The sequence below is a fragment of the Erpetoichthys calabaricus genome, chromosome 9 (assembly GCF_900747795.2).
Source record: "Erpetoichthys calabaricus chromosome 9, fErpCal1.3, whole genome shotgun sequence".
Lineage (NCBI taxonomy): Eukaryota > Metazoa > Chordata > Cladistia > Polypteriformes > Polypteridae > Erpetoichthys > Erpetoichthys calabaricus.
In genome coordinates, this window is record NC_041402.2 from 100,238,363 (window position 1) to 100,251,446 (window position 13,084).

The 13,084-nt window shown below is 36.2% G+C and overlaps 1 protein-coding gene across 1 annotated transcript in view; it reads left to right on the forward strand.

The window, feature by feature from the left end:
* The first annotated feature begins 2,581 nt into the window (after window positions 1–2,581).
* Window positions 2,582–13,084, forward strand: part of LOC114657593 (DBH-like monooxygenase protein 2 homolog) — a 47,762-nt gene continuing 37,259 nt past the window's right edge. The window contains exon 1 of the mRNA XM_028809478.2: window positions 2,582–2,625. The gene's annotated coding sequence lies outside the window, so the exon portion shown is untranslated. The remainder of the gene's footprint in view (window positions 2,626–13,084) is intronic.

Below are 13,084 nucleotides of genomic sequence, written 5' to 3' on the forward strand. Positions count from 1 at the left end.
TCAAGGAATGGCTTTCTTACTGCCACTCACCCTATCAAACCTGCAGCACAAATTCTCCTCTTCACAATAGAAACTGAGACTTGTTTTTTTGACCACTGTTATGCTGTGCTTGAAGCTGTTCTGCGTGAGATGCCTATCACACAAGGTGGTGACCCTCATAAATTTGTCTTCCGATTGGGTAGTGACTTTGGGTCTGCCAGATCTCTTTCCATCAGTCTCTTCCAATTTCCAATTGCTTTTGGATTGCATAGGACACTGTACTCACTGACACTCAATGATTTTTTTTGCAGTTTCTATAAATGAAAGCCCAGCATTTCCAAGGGTAATAATGCTGTGTCTCATTTAATTTGTTAATTGCCATTTTCTTGCCATTATCTTTGGAAATTACAACATTCTACAGTGTAATATTTACATATTACATTTATAAAACACAATCCCAGGGTTTATTCACTTTTCTTCACGGAGTGGGCCCACTTTATAATTAAATCAGTTCACTTACATAAAGTAAGGAAAAATGAAGAGGAAAAAAATTTATAAAAAGAGATATGAGCAGCTCCTTGCTATGCTCTCTAACAATACTTCTTCTTTTGTTGGAGTCTTCAGCCACATCCCCCCACTCCATTTCCACAACCGTAAGAGTTATTTCTTTCTCTGTATTTTACAGCAGTGAGAGCACTAATAAAGCTAAGAAATCTATATATGCATAAGAAATATATATACTGTATATATGAATTACATATATAGTAGTATATTTATGCACACTCACACAAAGATATAAAAAGTTTTAACTTCATATCAGTAACATTAATAACCTAATCTAAAATCATAAGCAACATGAGCAACTGCATCACTGTCTCGTTTGGAAATTGCACGGTCAGGGATCACAAAGCCCTACAACAGATAGTGAAGACAGCTGAGAAGATCATTGGTGTCTCTCTTCCCTCCATCATGGACATTTACACCACACGCTGCATCCACAAAGCCACCAGCATTGTGAATGATCCAACACACCCCTCACATTCACTATTTACACTCTTACCATTGGGAAAAAGGTACCGAAGCATTCGGGCCCTCACCTCCAGAATGTGTAACAGTTTCTTCCCCACAAGCAGTCAGACTCCTGAACACTCATGGACTGGACTGATATCTGATATATGTGTTCTGTTCTGCAGTGTTGCACATGTTTGCACATCTGACTCACATGCACCTTGTTATTTATTATGTGTCTTTATGTTATGTGTAGTGGGTTCTTCGTTGTCCTGTGTTTTAGGTTGCATCATGGTCGTGGAGGAATGTTGTTTCTTTTCAATGTATGCTGTACTACTGTATATGGATGAAATGACAATAAATACTCTTGACTAATAGAAAAGTTGTTCAGACTATTATTAAGTTTTCAACCTATAGAAAATTGCAATGATCAGAATTTAATCATTGCCCAGGTGTGCCAGACCAGCAATTTTTTAAATAATAGATGCCCATATTTCCATTATACAGTACATACAAACAAGATGATCTTAATTAACAGTACCAGTAATCTATCACCTTAAAACATCTGTTTCAACGGTTTGCCTCAGGATTTGTTGATTATCTTATCAGTTGGAAACAGAACTTTAACAGCCAGCCAATCAAAGGAGTGTAATAACCCACGTCACAAACTCATATCACCAAGCATAAATCACAAAGCCATATCATGTAGTGCATGACACGAAGAACCCCCATATCATACATTACAAAGACATGGAAATTTATTATAAATATGACTTGTCTGGCTGACCAGTAGTGGGAAGATAGAGAGAGAAAGAAGAAGAAACAGTAATGACAAAAGGATGTCAGAACACGGCGAAGGCGACATCAGAAAAGGAGACTGAAAGATAACCGTTTCATGAGAATAACAGTGAAAGTATGTTATGAACAACACTGATTGCTAGGTTAAAAGCCAGGACAAACTTCTATATAGAAGTTCTTTATATATAGAGTGATTGAAATAATAAAGAAAATATTAAGAGCACCCAGAGCAGTCAGAATTTTGCCATACTTTCTGATCTGTGGGATTTATCAGGCTGAGGTGAGCCCCATTTGATAGAGGGAACAGTGCATAAAGTAAGACATCATTGGTTGTTGAGCCTTTGTATGTTTAAATATATTCTTGGAGACTAAAGTAGTATGTAGGTCTAAGATATATCTAAGACACTGTACGTTGTTCGTGCCATTGATAAGTAAATCTCTTGAAGTGCAAGGGAGTGAAAGGCTGTGAACATATTTATTCATGTGGTTAAAGTGCTAGGGAGTAACGGGCTGTGTATGTGTCATTCATACAGCACTTATGTGGTTAGGGTGAGTGTGTATATCTATGAATGTGTGTTAATCGTAAGGTGCAAGAGTAGACCAATCTGGTAACAAACTTAGGTAAGTCAAGGGTGATATCACAATAATACAACTATGCAGCTAACACTGAACTGAAATTGAAGTAAACTTCTTTGTTCTTTTTTTGTGGGTATTATTTGCAAAGGTGGGGCAATGCAAAACAATACCTGACCATTCATATAAAAGCTTTTTAAGAGCAGTGAGGTTCAAATTATCAGGTTATTCACCTTGGAAAGAAACACATAGCAAGAAGAGAGTCAGGTACAGTATGGTATATTCATCTTCTTATTTTTTAAATTATATGTGCAACAATATGAAGTTTTAAATTATTTAATAGCAAGGCAATCATATAAAGATCACAGGAGGATACATAAACCTGTCAAAGGTAAAGATAATAACTTCTTACGTGAATGGAAATAAAAGTAAAACTATAGTGCATGTCTAGTTACCTCAGTTAAGTATGTAAAATAATCTTCCTCATGGTAAATTACTGTCCAGCTAGAGTTGTAATTTTAACTTGCTGATTTTTGTCATGTCCCAATTTATAAAATTTTCAGATACCATGTGAGTCTGTAAAAGAAATCATTACAGGGAGAATTTATTTACTAGCCAGAATGAATTTATACAATATCTTGCAGGATGTTATACATGGCAATACATATTAGGTGGAAACTTAAAGGGCTTAACTTTAATAATACATCAGTTACCAACTCACTTCACACTAATCACTATGTTTTATAACAATGAGGTGTCTTTAGGTGGTACCACTAATGTATTGTTAAAGGTAATTACCATGAAGTACTGTATTTACATTATGCAAAACAAGCAAAATACACTTTTAAATATGCTGAATCAAGTTTCTTACAAATGAAATTAATGTGTGAATATGTCATGAGTGGAATTCTAACAATGGACAATGGAATTGCAGGTAACTATGGCACCTTTAGTTCATAATATAAAAGGATATGGCATTTCATATATCATATGGTGCAGTAAAAAGATACTACCACTTATCTCCAGAACCTATTAAGAGTTTTTTTCTTCTTTTTTTCTCTTTATTTTGCGTTTACCTGGCGCAGAACATCATAATGTAAAATCAATGCACTTATAGCAGAATGCTTAATACCATTTTCTTTAACAACAACAATAAAAACAGTTCTCCCTGCCAAGTGCTTTAGGTAGTACTGCAGTTGTTTGACAGTGCTATGGGTAATTTATAGTGGCTCACTATAGAAATAATTGTGGTTATAGCAATTAAACAAGACTGAACTAGCCAATGAAAACAATAATTATAGCATAAACTGAATATGTATACTCTAGTCATTTTTATATTATTTCAACTGATCTGTAACTATGCAAAAAGAATCCAAACCAAGCTTTTCCTTTACAGCATTAAAATGTGAAGTATTTAAGGGTGACTGTTCTTATACTGTTAAGTGTATATCACACAGCTTGACTTCCAGTATTTCTTTGGAAGATACAGTACATCACAGCACTTCCGTACACTGGCAAGAAAGCAAATTAATTTGTTGGAACTAAGACATGCAAAATATAGTGAGTCAGTCAGTCATTGTTTAACCTGCTTTGTCCTGAACCAGGCTGCGGGGGTCTGCTGCAGCCTATCCCAGCTAGCATAAGGCACAAAGCAGTGAAGAAACCCTGGACAGGGCATCAGTCCATTGCAGGGTACACACACACACACACACACACACACACACACACACACACAAACACAAAGCACACACTAGGGCCATTTTAGGATCATCGATTCACCCAACCTGCATGTCTTTGGACTGTGGGAGGAAACCAGAGAACCCTGAGGAAACCCACACAGATATTGGGAGAATATGCTAACTCCCATATTTACAGTACATTTTTTAAACGATTTTGCTGTGCTAGAAATTATGCTTGCAGTGCAAGCAGTTTGTATTTTCTTCAAAACTGAAAAAATTACTTATGAATCTAATGTTTTCAATTAATTTTTGAAAAACTACCAACTACCTACTTAGTTCTCAACAAGGCCACAAAGACTTACCACATTAATGGTAGGCCTACCCCAAAACTAATGCTATCTAAGTTGGAAGACTGCAAAAACAATAAGGACAAACTTTAAGGCCTACCCCAAAACTAATGCTATCTAAATTAGAAGACTGCAAAAACAATAAGGACAAACTTTAACTTTTAAATATCTTCTGACTTTCCTGTGACTGAATTCCCTCACAGTTGCTTAAAAATTCACCTTGTGTGAATGTTCCAAATTAATTCTTTGCCCACTGCAGAGAATTTATCCTAATATATTTTAGTTACTAGATAAGCTTTAAACTTTAATTTTGGAGAATAAGAAAAATCATCCCTTTCCATTGTAAGAAGGGTTGAGAGAAAGATTTTTAGGATCATAGCAACATCAATGACATTGGGCAAGATTAAGCTGCATTTTGTGACGAGAAGCTCTATAAACTCTTTGTTTGGTTACCACCTTTAGGAAGTCTGTAGATTGAATTCTAAGTGCAAGACCACGCCTAGTCACTGTACATAAACTTTTCAGGGTTGATTTTAAATTAAAGTTTTTTTATTTTTTTAAATTTTTTTGGTTTCTAAATGTCCAAAGTTTAACACTAGCTGAAATAATTAAAATACCTCCACACCATTTTATAGGTCTACTTGACTTTAAATTATCTGTGGTGTTGGAAATCTTTCTCTGCCCACCTATAAATTTGCCATTCATAGTACTAGTTAAGTTATAACCTTACCCTCAAAAATCTTTGATTGAGTTCTTTGGTGTGAATCAGTTGCATGAGTTTTAACTGAAATCCTTTGGTGGTTTGATCTGAAACACTATGAACGTTTGAAAAAAAAAAAAAATTTCCATTCTGCAATTGGAATCCCATTGTCGTTTCTGTGAATAATTATATTTCTGAATAGTTCCCAAAACTTAGGTTTGTTTTTATCTTTTGTAGTAGTCAGTATCATTGAGTAAATCCTTGCTTTGTTTTGTGCCACAGTTACTTCTTCTTTCTCTGACAATGCAGTTTAATAGATTTAGCTTACAGTAGGCAGGTTGCTAATAGGTAATGCTAGTAGTAAAGGAGCGTCACTTTTATCCATCATGAATTTTTGACAGGTGTTTGTCCCGCCCCCCCTTGGCATTTCCGGTACCCACCGTATGCCACCTGGGTTAATTTGGGTGTTTCCCTGCGGTCTGATCTCTGCCTGTTGTCGGGTGCGCTGTTTGACCGGCATCAGCCCCTTTGTCAGTCGTGCGTAAGGAAAATGGTTGGCTGCTCTTAGCCTTGATCCTAAAAACTGGGTCTGTTCATCTTTGTGATCCAAGCCGGCGCTTCGGGCCCCTGTAAGGCGTCAAAAGGTAAGTCAGCAATGGGGACGGAGCAGGCATCCTGCACCTAGCTGCGCACAGCGCCGGGGGTGTGTACAGAGAGTACAGAGAGCTTGAGTGAGCCTGCTCTTATCTGCTTACAGCGCTGGGGTGTGTACAGAGAGTACAGAGAGCTTGAGTGACAGACCCCTGCAAGAGGATGGAAAAGAAAACTTTAGAGATCATCTACTGTATTACACACCCAAGGAGCCTGGCAGTTTTGGTGGTATTAACAGTTTCTTGAAAAATGTATCAAGTCGTCGAAAAATGTTAAGCGAAAAAATGTGTTGGAATGGATGACTGGGCAATACACTTACAGTCTGCACAAACCAGCACGGCTGAGGTTCAAGAGAAACAGAACAATTGTTTCAACGGTCGATGACCAGTGGCAAGCAGATTTGGTAGAGATGTCTTATTACTCAAAATTCAATGATGGATATAAATTTATCCTTACGTGTATCGATGTGCTGTCAAAATATGCTTGGGCTGTACCGTTAAAAGCTAAGACAGGGAAAGAAGTTTCTCGGGGTTTTAGTTTGATCTTTAGACAAGGTCGAGTTCCTAAGAAGCTACAGACAGATCAAGGCAAAGAATTTCATAACACATTGGTACAAAAACTACTAAAACAGAACAATATTGTGCATTTTGTCACGAACAGCGATGTAAAGGCCGGCATAGTAGAACGGTTCAATAGAACCTTAAAGTCCAAAATGTGGAAATATTTTACATACGCCAATACTTTTCGGTATATAGATGTCCTGTCAGACTTTCTCAAGAGTTATAACCACAGTTTTCACACCACGATTAAAACAAAACCTGTAGATGTGACTCCAGAAAATGCTCTGAGTGTTTGGAAAACAGTCTATGGTAGGGCCGGGCAAAGAAAATCTACTCCGTGCACTTTGAAAATAGGTGATCATGTCTGAGTATCAAAATTAAAAGGTGTATTCGAAAAAGGCTATGAGCAGTCGTTTACAGATGAAATATTTATTATCGTGGACTGTTTTAAACGGATCAAACCTGTCTATAAACTAAAAGATTATGCAGGTGATGAAATTCAAGGGACGTTTTATGCAGAAGAGTTACAAAAAATAAACCCCGTTTTGGGCGAAGCTTTTTACAACGCTAGAGCCAATCAAAACATTTAAAGATAAGATTTTTTTTAGATAACCCGCCAGCATATTTTTAACCAATCAACAAACAAAAGCCTCATGTTAAGCTAGCCAAGGGCATTACACCAGGCTGGTTCGGGCATGCGCTGGCTGCATCGAGCGCTTCCCATGTTCATAACAGCCAATTAGGATACAGACCTGTTGGCAGGGATGTGAAAATCCTATGGATTGAAGGCAACATGGCGCTACTCTCAAAAATGTACGAACGACTCTGTCCATGGAAAATGTATTAGCACATGAATTAAACAACAACAGACAAAAATATCGTAACATATACAATGCTGGTTCGGGGTATTCGGGCGGCCGTTTTTCTAAGCCAGGAGATTTCACTGCGCATCCGAGCCGAAGTGCAAAAGTAAGACATGTACTTTTAAAACTGTGTATATTATTGTGATTGTGCATTACGTTGTGATATTCTATTATAGACCGATAAACTAAAAGGTAAAAATGAAATGCTCTTGTTGTCATTTTTAATACACGCCATTTAATTTATGATAGGCCTATAAATTGGTAAGACAGGCCAGGGCAAACGGTCTTGTAAAATAAATAAAAAATCCGATAAAGCGTTAATATTTATGTATATATAGGTTATGATGGTGTGTACATTTAATTAGTCTTTTATCCCTGGTATGATGAACTTGTACCTTAAAATAAGTATAAGAAAAAAGAACCGCCGCATTTTGGTACGTATGTTGACTTTGTGGCGCTGCACGCATAGAGCTGTCGTTTTCTAAGCCATCAGATCAGGGTACGCGTCTGAGCAGAAGTGCAAAAGTAAGACATGTACTTTAAAATGTGTATATTATTATGATTGTGCATTACGATATGTCATTCTATGATAATCCCATAAATGAAATGGTAAAATGGAATTCTAGGTTTCTTTACAAAATTAACATCTGTTGCTGCTCGAGATAAGATGCGTGTACTTGACCCCGGGGGCCTTGTTGGAACATTCTAGAGGCACCCATAGAATAAAATTTGATAAAAAATTCATTGGAATATACGTTTCACCGGCTGTCTATAAGTGATAACGTTGGAACATTCTAGAGGTACCCTGATACATGACATAAAATGATAAAATTCCATGGAATATACTTATTTACGTTTTCACTGTGTGTTTATAAAAAATAATGTTTGATTAATGTTAGATGGTTATCGGTCTAATATATACAACTGACTTGGACAGAATTACACATTAAAATATTTCAATGCATTCTGCATTCCTGGAGCATTATGGCTCGCTTCTTAGATTCGGTTGAATTTGGGACACACCTTTCCGATCGACATAGAATTAGTACTGAATCGCCCGGTAAGATTTGTATAATATATATACATGTATAATTATTGAAAAAACCCATTGGTTTACACCCTAAAGGGTGATAAGGATATTTGTATGTACAATGTTAATTTTAAAATACAGCCACTACCTTATTATTATTATTTTTAACAATATTTCAGCACGTGAGAAATTGCTTGAATATTCCTCAATAAATAAATGACCAAGTATTATATTTTTGTCTAATTTGTTTAACTTGTTTCTCTTTACCTACTTTTAGAACTTGAGTGAAAATCTAATGATGTTTGAGGTCATAATTATGCAGAAATACAGAAAATTCTAAAGGGTTCACAAACTTTCAAGCACAACTGTATTTCTGTTTATTTCCCTTTCAACATTTCACTCTTAAAATGGACAGGAGTTTATACACTACCTATAGTATTTCACAGACTGAAACTGTGTTTGCATTCCCTCACCACAAGGAGACACTCCAGGTAGGAGCCTATATCACTAAGCCAAAGGCCAACTCTGGTTATTATATTAACATTCAACAAAATGAACTCCCTACTTTAAAGTAATTTTAGCACTGGCAAAGAGAAGCCATCAAATCTCTTACTGGGATTACTTCTGGCTATCTCTTCAAATAAAAAATGCACTGTTCTTAAATAAAAACAATTTTAAATTTTGATTAAAATATATTCGAAAAGTGTTAAGGTTTCTTTTGTATCCTTTTTGTTCAACCCCATAATTTTTCTCACAAGTAATTATGCTTGTATACATTAAGAATTAGTCTTGTTCTATAGGAAGTATGGAGTCTGCATTGTTTGGTAGTGTATTTGCACCTTATTACTTAAGCAGCAAACATTAACATTGCTGCAGTCCAGTGTCTGGATTTGTAATGCAGTACATGTAGCTTCTGAATAGTACAGTTTTTATTTAACTGGCAACTATAAAATTCTTAATGTACAATTTTATTTAGTACTGGTGTAACTGAATATTTTTTAAGTAAATATGATTTTTGTTTACATTTTCACTAAAATTAATTTAGTGCACTTTTAAAAATGAATATATATTTAAGCCTTAGTCAATGTTTATATAAAGAAATGGGTGCTTCAATAATCGTATCAGAAATTCTTAGCAGAAAAGCATTTTGCGAATAGTCTGTGATAGACACTTGATAATCCATGTTCTCAAGCAGCATGTTCCTGACCCCTTTTATAGTTTAATGTTATGTTTTTTTAACCCATCTTTGCATTTTTTAAGGTAATTTGCAAATTTCATTTTGAATCATTAATGTAAGTGATTATCCTGTACACTAAATTTTGAGAAATTTTCTTATTGAAACATTAGTTTGAACTTGCATGCTCATCTGGACTTTACTTTTGTCAGAGTTTTATTTTTTTTTTTTCATCAGAGAAAAGTTCAACGATCCAAACAGTATGTTAATGGAAGGCTTATAAACCAGTAGTTTTGTTAAATTTAATTTTGTGACATTTATGGAAAAGATTTGCTAAAATTACTTTAAAGTAGGGAGTTCATTTTGTTGAATGTTAATATAATAACCAGAGTTGGCCTTTGGCTTAGTGATATAGGCTCCTACCTGGAGTGTCTCCTTGTGGTGAGGGAATGCAAACACAGTTTCAGTCTGTGAAATACTATAGGTAGTGTATAAACTCCTGTCCATTTTAAGAGTGAAATGTTGAAAGGGAAATAAACAGAAATACAGTTGTGCTTGAAAGTTTGTGAACCCTTTAGAATTTTCTATATTTCTGCATAATTATGACCTCAAACATCATTAGATTTTCACTCAAGTTCTAAAAGTAGGTAAAGAGAAACAAGTTAAACAAATTAGACAAAAATATTATACTTGGTCATTTATTTATTGAGGAATATTCAAGCAATTTCTCACGTGCTGAAATATTGTTAAAAATAATAATAATAAGGTAGTGGCTGTATTTTAAAATTAACATTGTACATACAAATATCCTTATCACCCTTTAGGGTGTAAACCAATGGGTTTTTTCAATAATTATACATGTATATATATTATACAAATCTTACCGGGCGATTCAGTACTAATTCTATGTCGATCGGAAAGGTGTGTCCCAAATTCAACCGAATCTAAGAAGCGAGCCATAATGCTCCAGGAATGCAGAATGCATTGAAATATTTTAATGTGTAATTCTGTCCAAGTCAGTTGTATATATTAGACCGATAACCATCTAACATTAATCAAACATTATTGTTTATAAACACACGGTGAAAATGTAAATAAGTATATTCCATGGAATTTTATCATTTTATGTCATGTATCAGGGTACCTCTAGAATGTTCCAACGTTATCACTTATTGACAGCCGGTGAAACGTATATTCCAATGAATTTTTTATCAAATTTTATTCTATGGGTGCCTCTAGAATGTTCCAACAAGGCCCCCGGGGTCAAGTACACGCATCTTATCTCAACGAGCAGCAACAGATGTTAATTTTGTAAAGAAACCTAGAATTCCATTTTACCATTTCATTTATGGGATTATCATAGAATGACATATCGTAATGCACAATCATAATAATATACACATTTTAAAGTACATGTCTTACTTTTGCACTTCTGCTCAGACGCGTACCCTGATCTGATGGCTTAGAAAACGACAGCTCTATGCGTGCAGCGTCACAAAGTCAACATGCGTACCAAAATGCGGCGGTTCTTTTTTCTTATACTTATTTTAAGGTACAAGTTCATCATACCAGGGATAAAAAGACTAATTAAATGTACACACCATCATAACCTATATATACATAAATATTAACGCTTTATCGGATTTTTTATTTATTTTACAAGACCGTTTGCCCTGGCCTGTCTTACCAACTTATAGGCCTATCATAAATTAAATGGCGTGTATTAAAAATGACAACAAGAGCATTTCATTTTTACCTTTTAGTTTATCGGTCTATAATAGAATATCACAACGTAATGCACAATCACAATAATATACACAGTTTTAAAAGTACATGTCTTACTTTTGCACTTCGGCTCGGATGCGCAGTGAAATCTCCTGGCTTAGAAAAACGGCCGCCCGAATACCCTGAACCAGCATTGTATTTGTTACGATATTTTTGTCTGTTGTTGTTTAATTCATGTGCTAATACATTTTCCATGGACAGAGTCGTTCGTACATTTTTGAGAGTAGCGCCATGTTGCCTTCAATCCGACCCTTTTGGGGCATCCCTGCCAACAGGTCTGTATCCTGATTGGCTGTTATGAACATGGGAAGCGCTCGATGCAGCCAGCGCATGCCCGAACCAGCCTGGTGTAATGCCCTTGGCTAGCTTAACATGAGGCTTTTGTTTGTTGATTGGTTAAAAATATGCTGGCGGGTTATCTAAAAAAAATCTTATCTTTAAATGTTTTGATTGGCTCTAGCGTTGTAAAAAGCTTCGCCCAAAACGGGGTTTATTTTTTGTAACTCTTCTGCATAAAACGTCCCTTGAATTTCATCACCTGCATAATCTTTTAGTTTATAGACAGGTTTGATCCGTTTAAAACAGTCCACGATAATAAATATTTCATCTGTTAACGACTGCTTATAGCCTTTTTCGAATACACCTTTTAATTTTGATACTCAGACATGATCACCTATTTTCAAAGTGCACGGAGTAGATTTTCTTTGCCCGGCCCTACCATAGACTGTTTTCCAAACACTCAGAGCATTTTCTGGAGTCACATCTACAGGTCTTGTTTTAATCGTGGTGTGAAAATTGTGGTTATAACTCTTGAGAAAGTCTGACACGACATCTATATACCGAAAAGTATTGGCGTATGTAAAATATTTCCACATTTTGGACTTTAAGGTTCTATTGAACCGTTCTACTATGCCGGCCTTTACATCGCTGTTCGTGACAAAATGCACAATATTGTTCTGTTTTAGTAGTTTTTGTACCAATGTGTTATGAAATTCTTTGCCTTGATCTGTCTGTAGCTTCTTAGGAACTCGACCTTGTCTAAAGATCAAACTAAAACCCCCGAGAAACTTCTTTTCCTGTCTTAGCTTTTAACGGTACAGCCCAAGCATATTTTGACAGCACATCGATACACGTAAGGATAAATTTATATCCATCATTGAATTTTGAGTAATAAGACATCTCTACCAAATCTGCTTGCCACTGGTCATCGACCGTTGAAACAATTGTTCTATTTCTCTTGAACCTCAGCTGTGCTGGTTTGTGCACACTGTAAGTGTATTGCCCAGTCATCCATTCCAACACATTTTTTCGCTTAACATTTTTCGACGACTTGATACATTTCTCAAGAAGCTGTTAATACCACCAAAACTGCCAGGCTCCTTGGGTGTGTAATAGATGATCTCTAAAGTTTTCTTTACCATCCTTTTGCAGGGGTGTGTCACTCAAGCTCTCTGTACTCTCTGTACACACCCCCGGCGCTGTGCGCAGCTAGGTGCAGGATGCCTGCTCCGTCCCCATTGCTGACTTACCTTTTGACGCCTTACAGGGGCCCGAAGCGCCGGCTCGGATCACAAAGATGAACAGACCCAGTTTTTAGGATCAAGGCTAAGAGCAGCCAACCATTTTCTTTACGCACGACTGACAAAGGGGCTGATGCCGGTCAAACAGCGCACCCGACAACAGGCAGAGATCAGACCGCAGGGAAACACCCAAATTAACTCAGGTGGCATACGGTGGGTACCGGAAATGCCAAGGGGGCGGGACAAACACCTGTCAAAAATTCATGATGGATAAAAGTGACGCTCCTTTACTATTAATGCTCACTAAACTATGAATGTATCTATTCAAGTTATTTACTGCCATTATTTATTTTGCCTATCTTTTCCAAATGTGAAGGGAATGGAAGATTGCATGATAAATACATAAAGAAGATATCC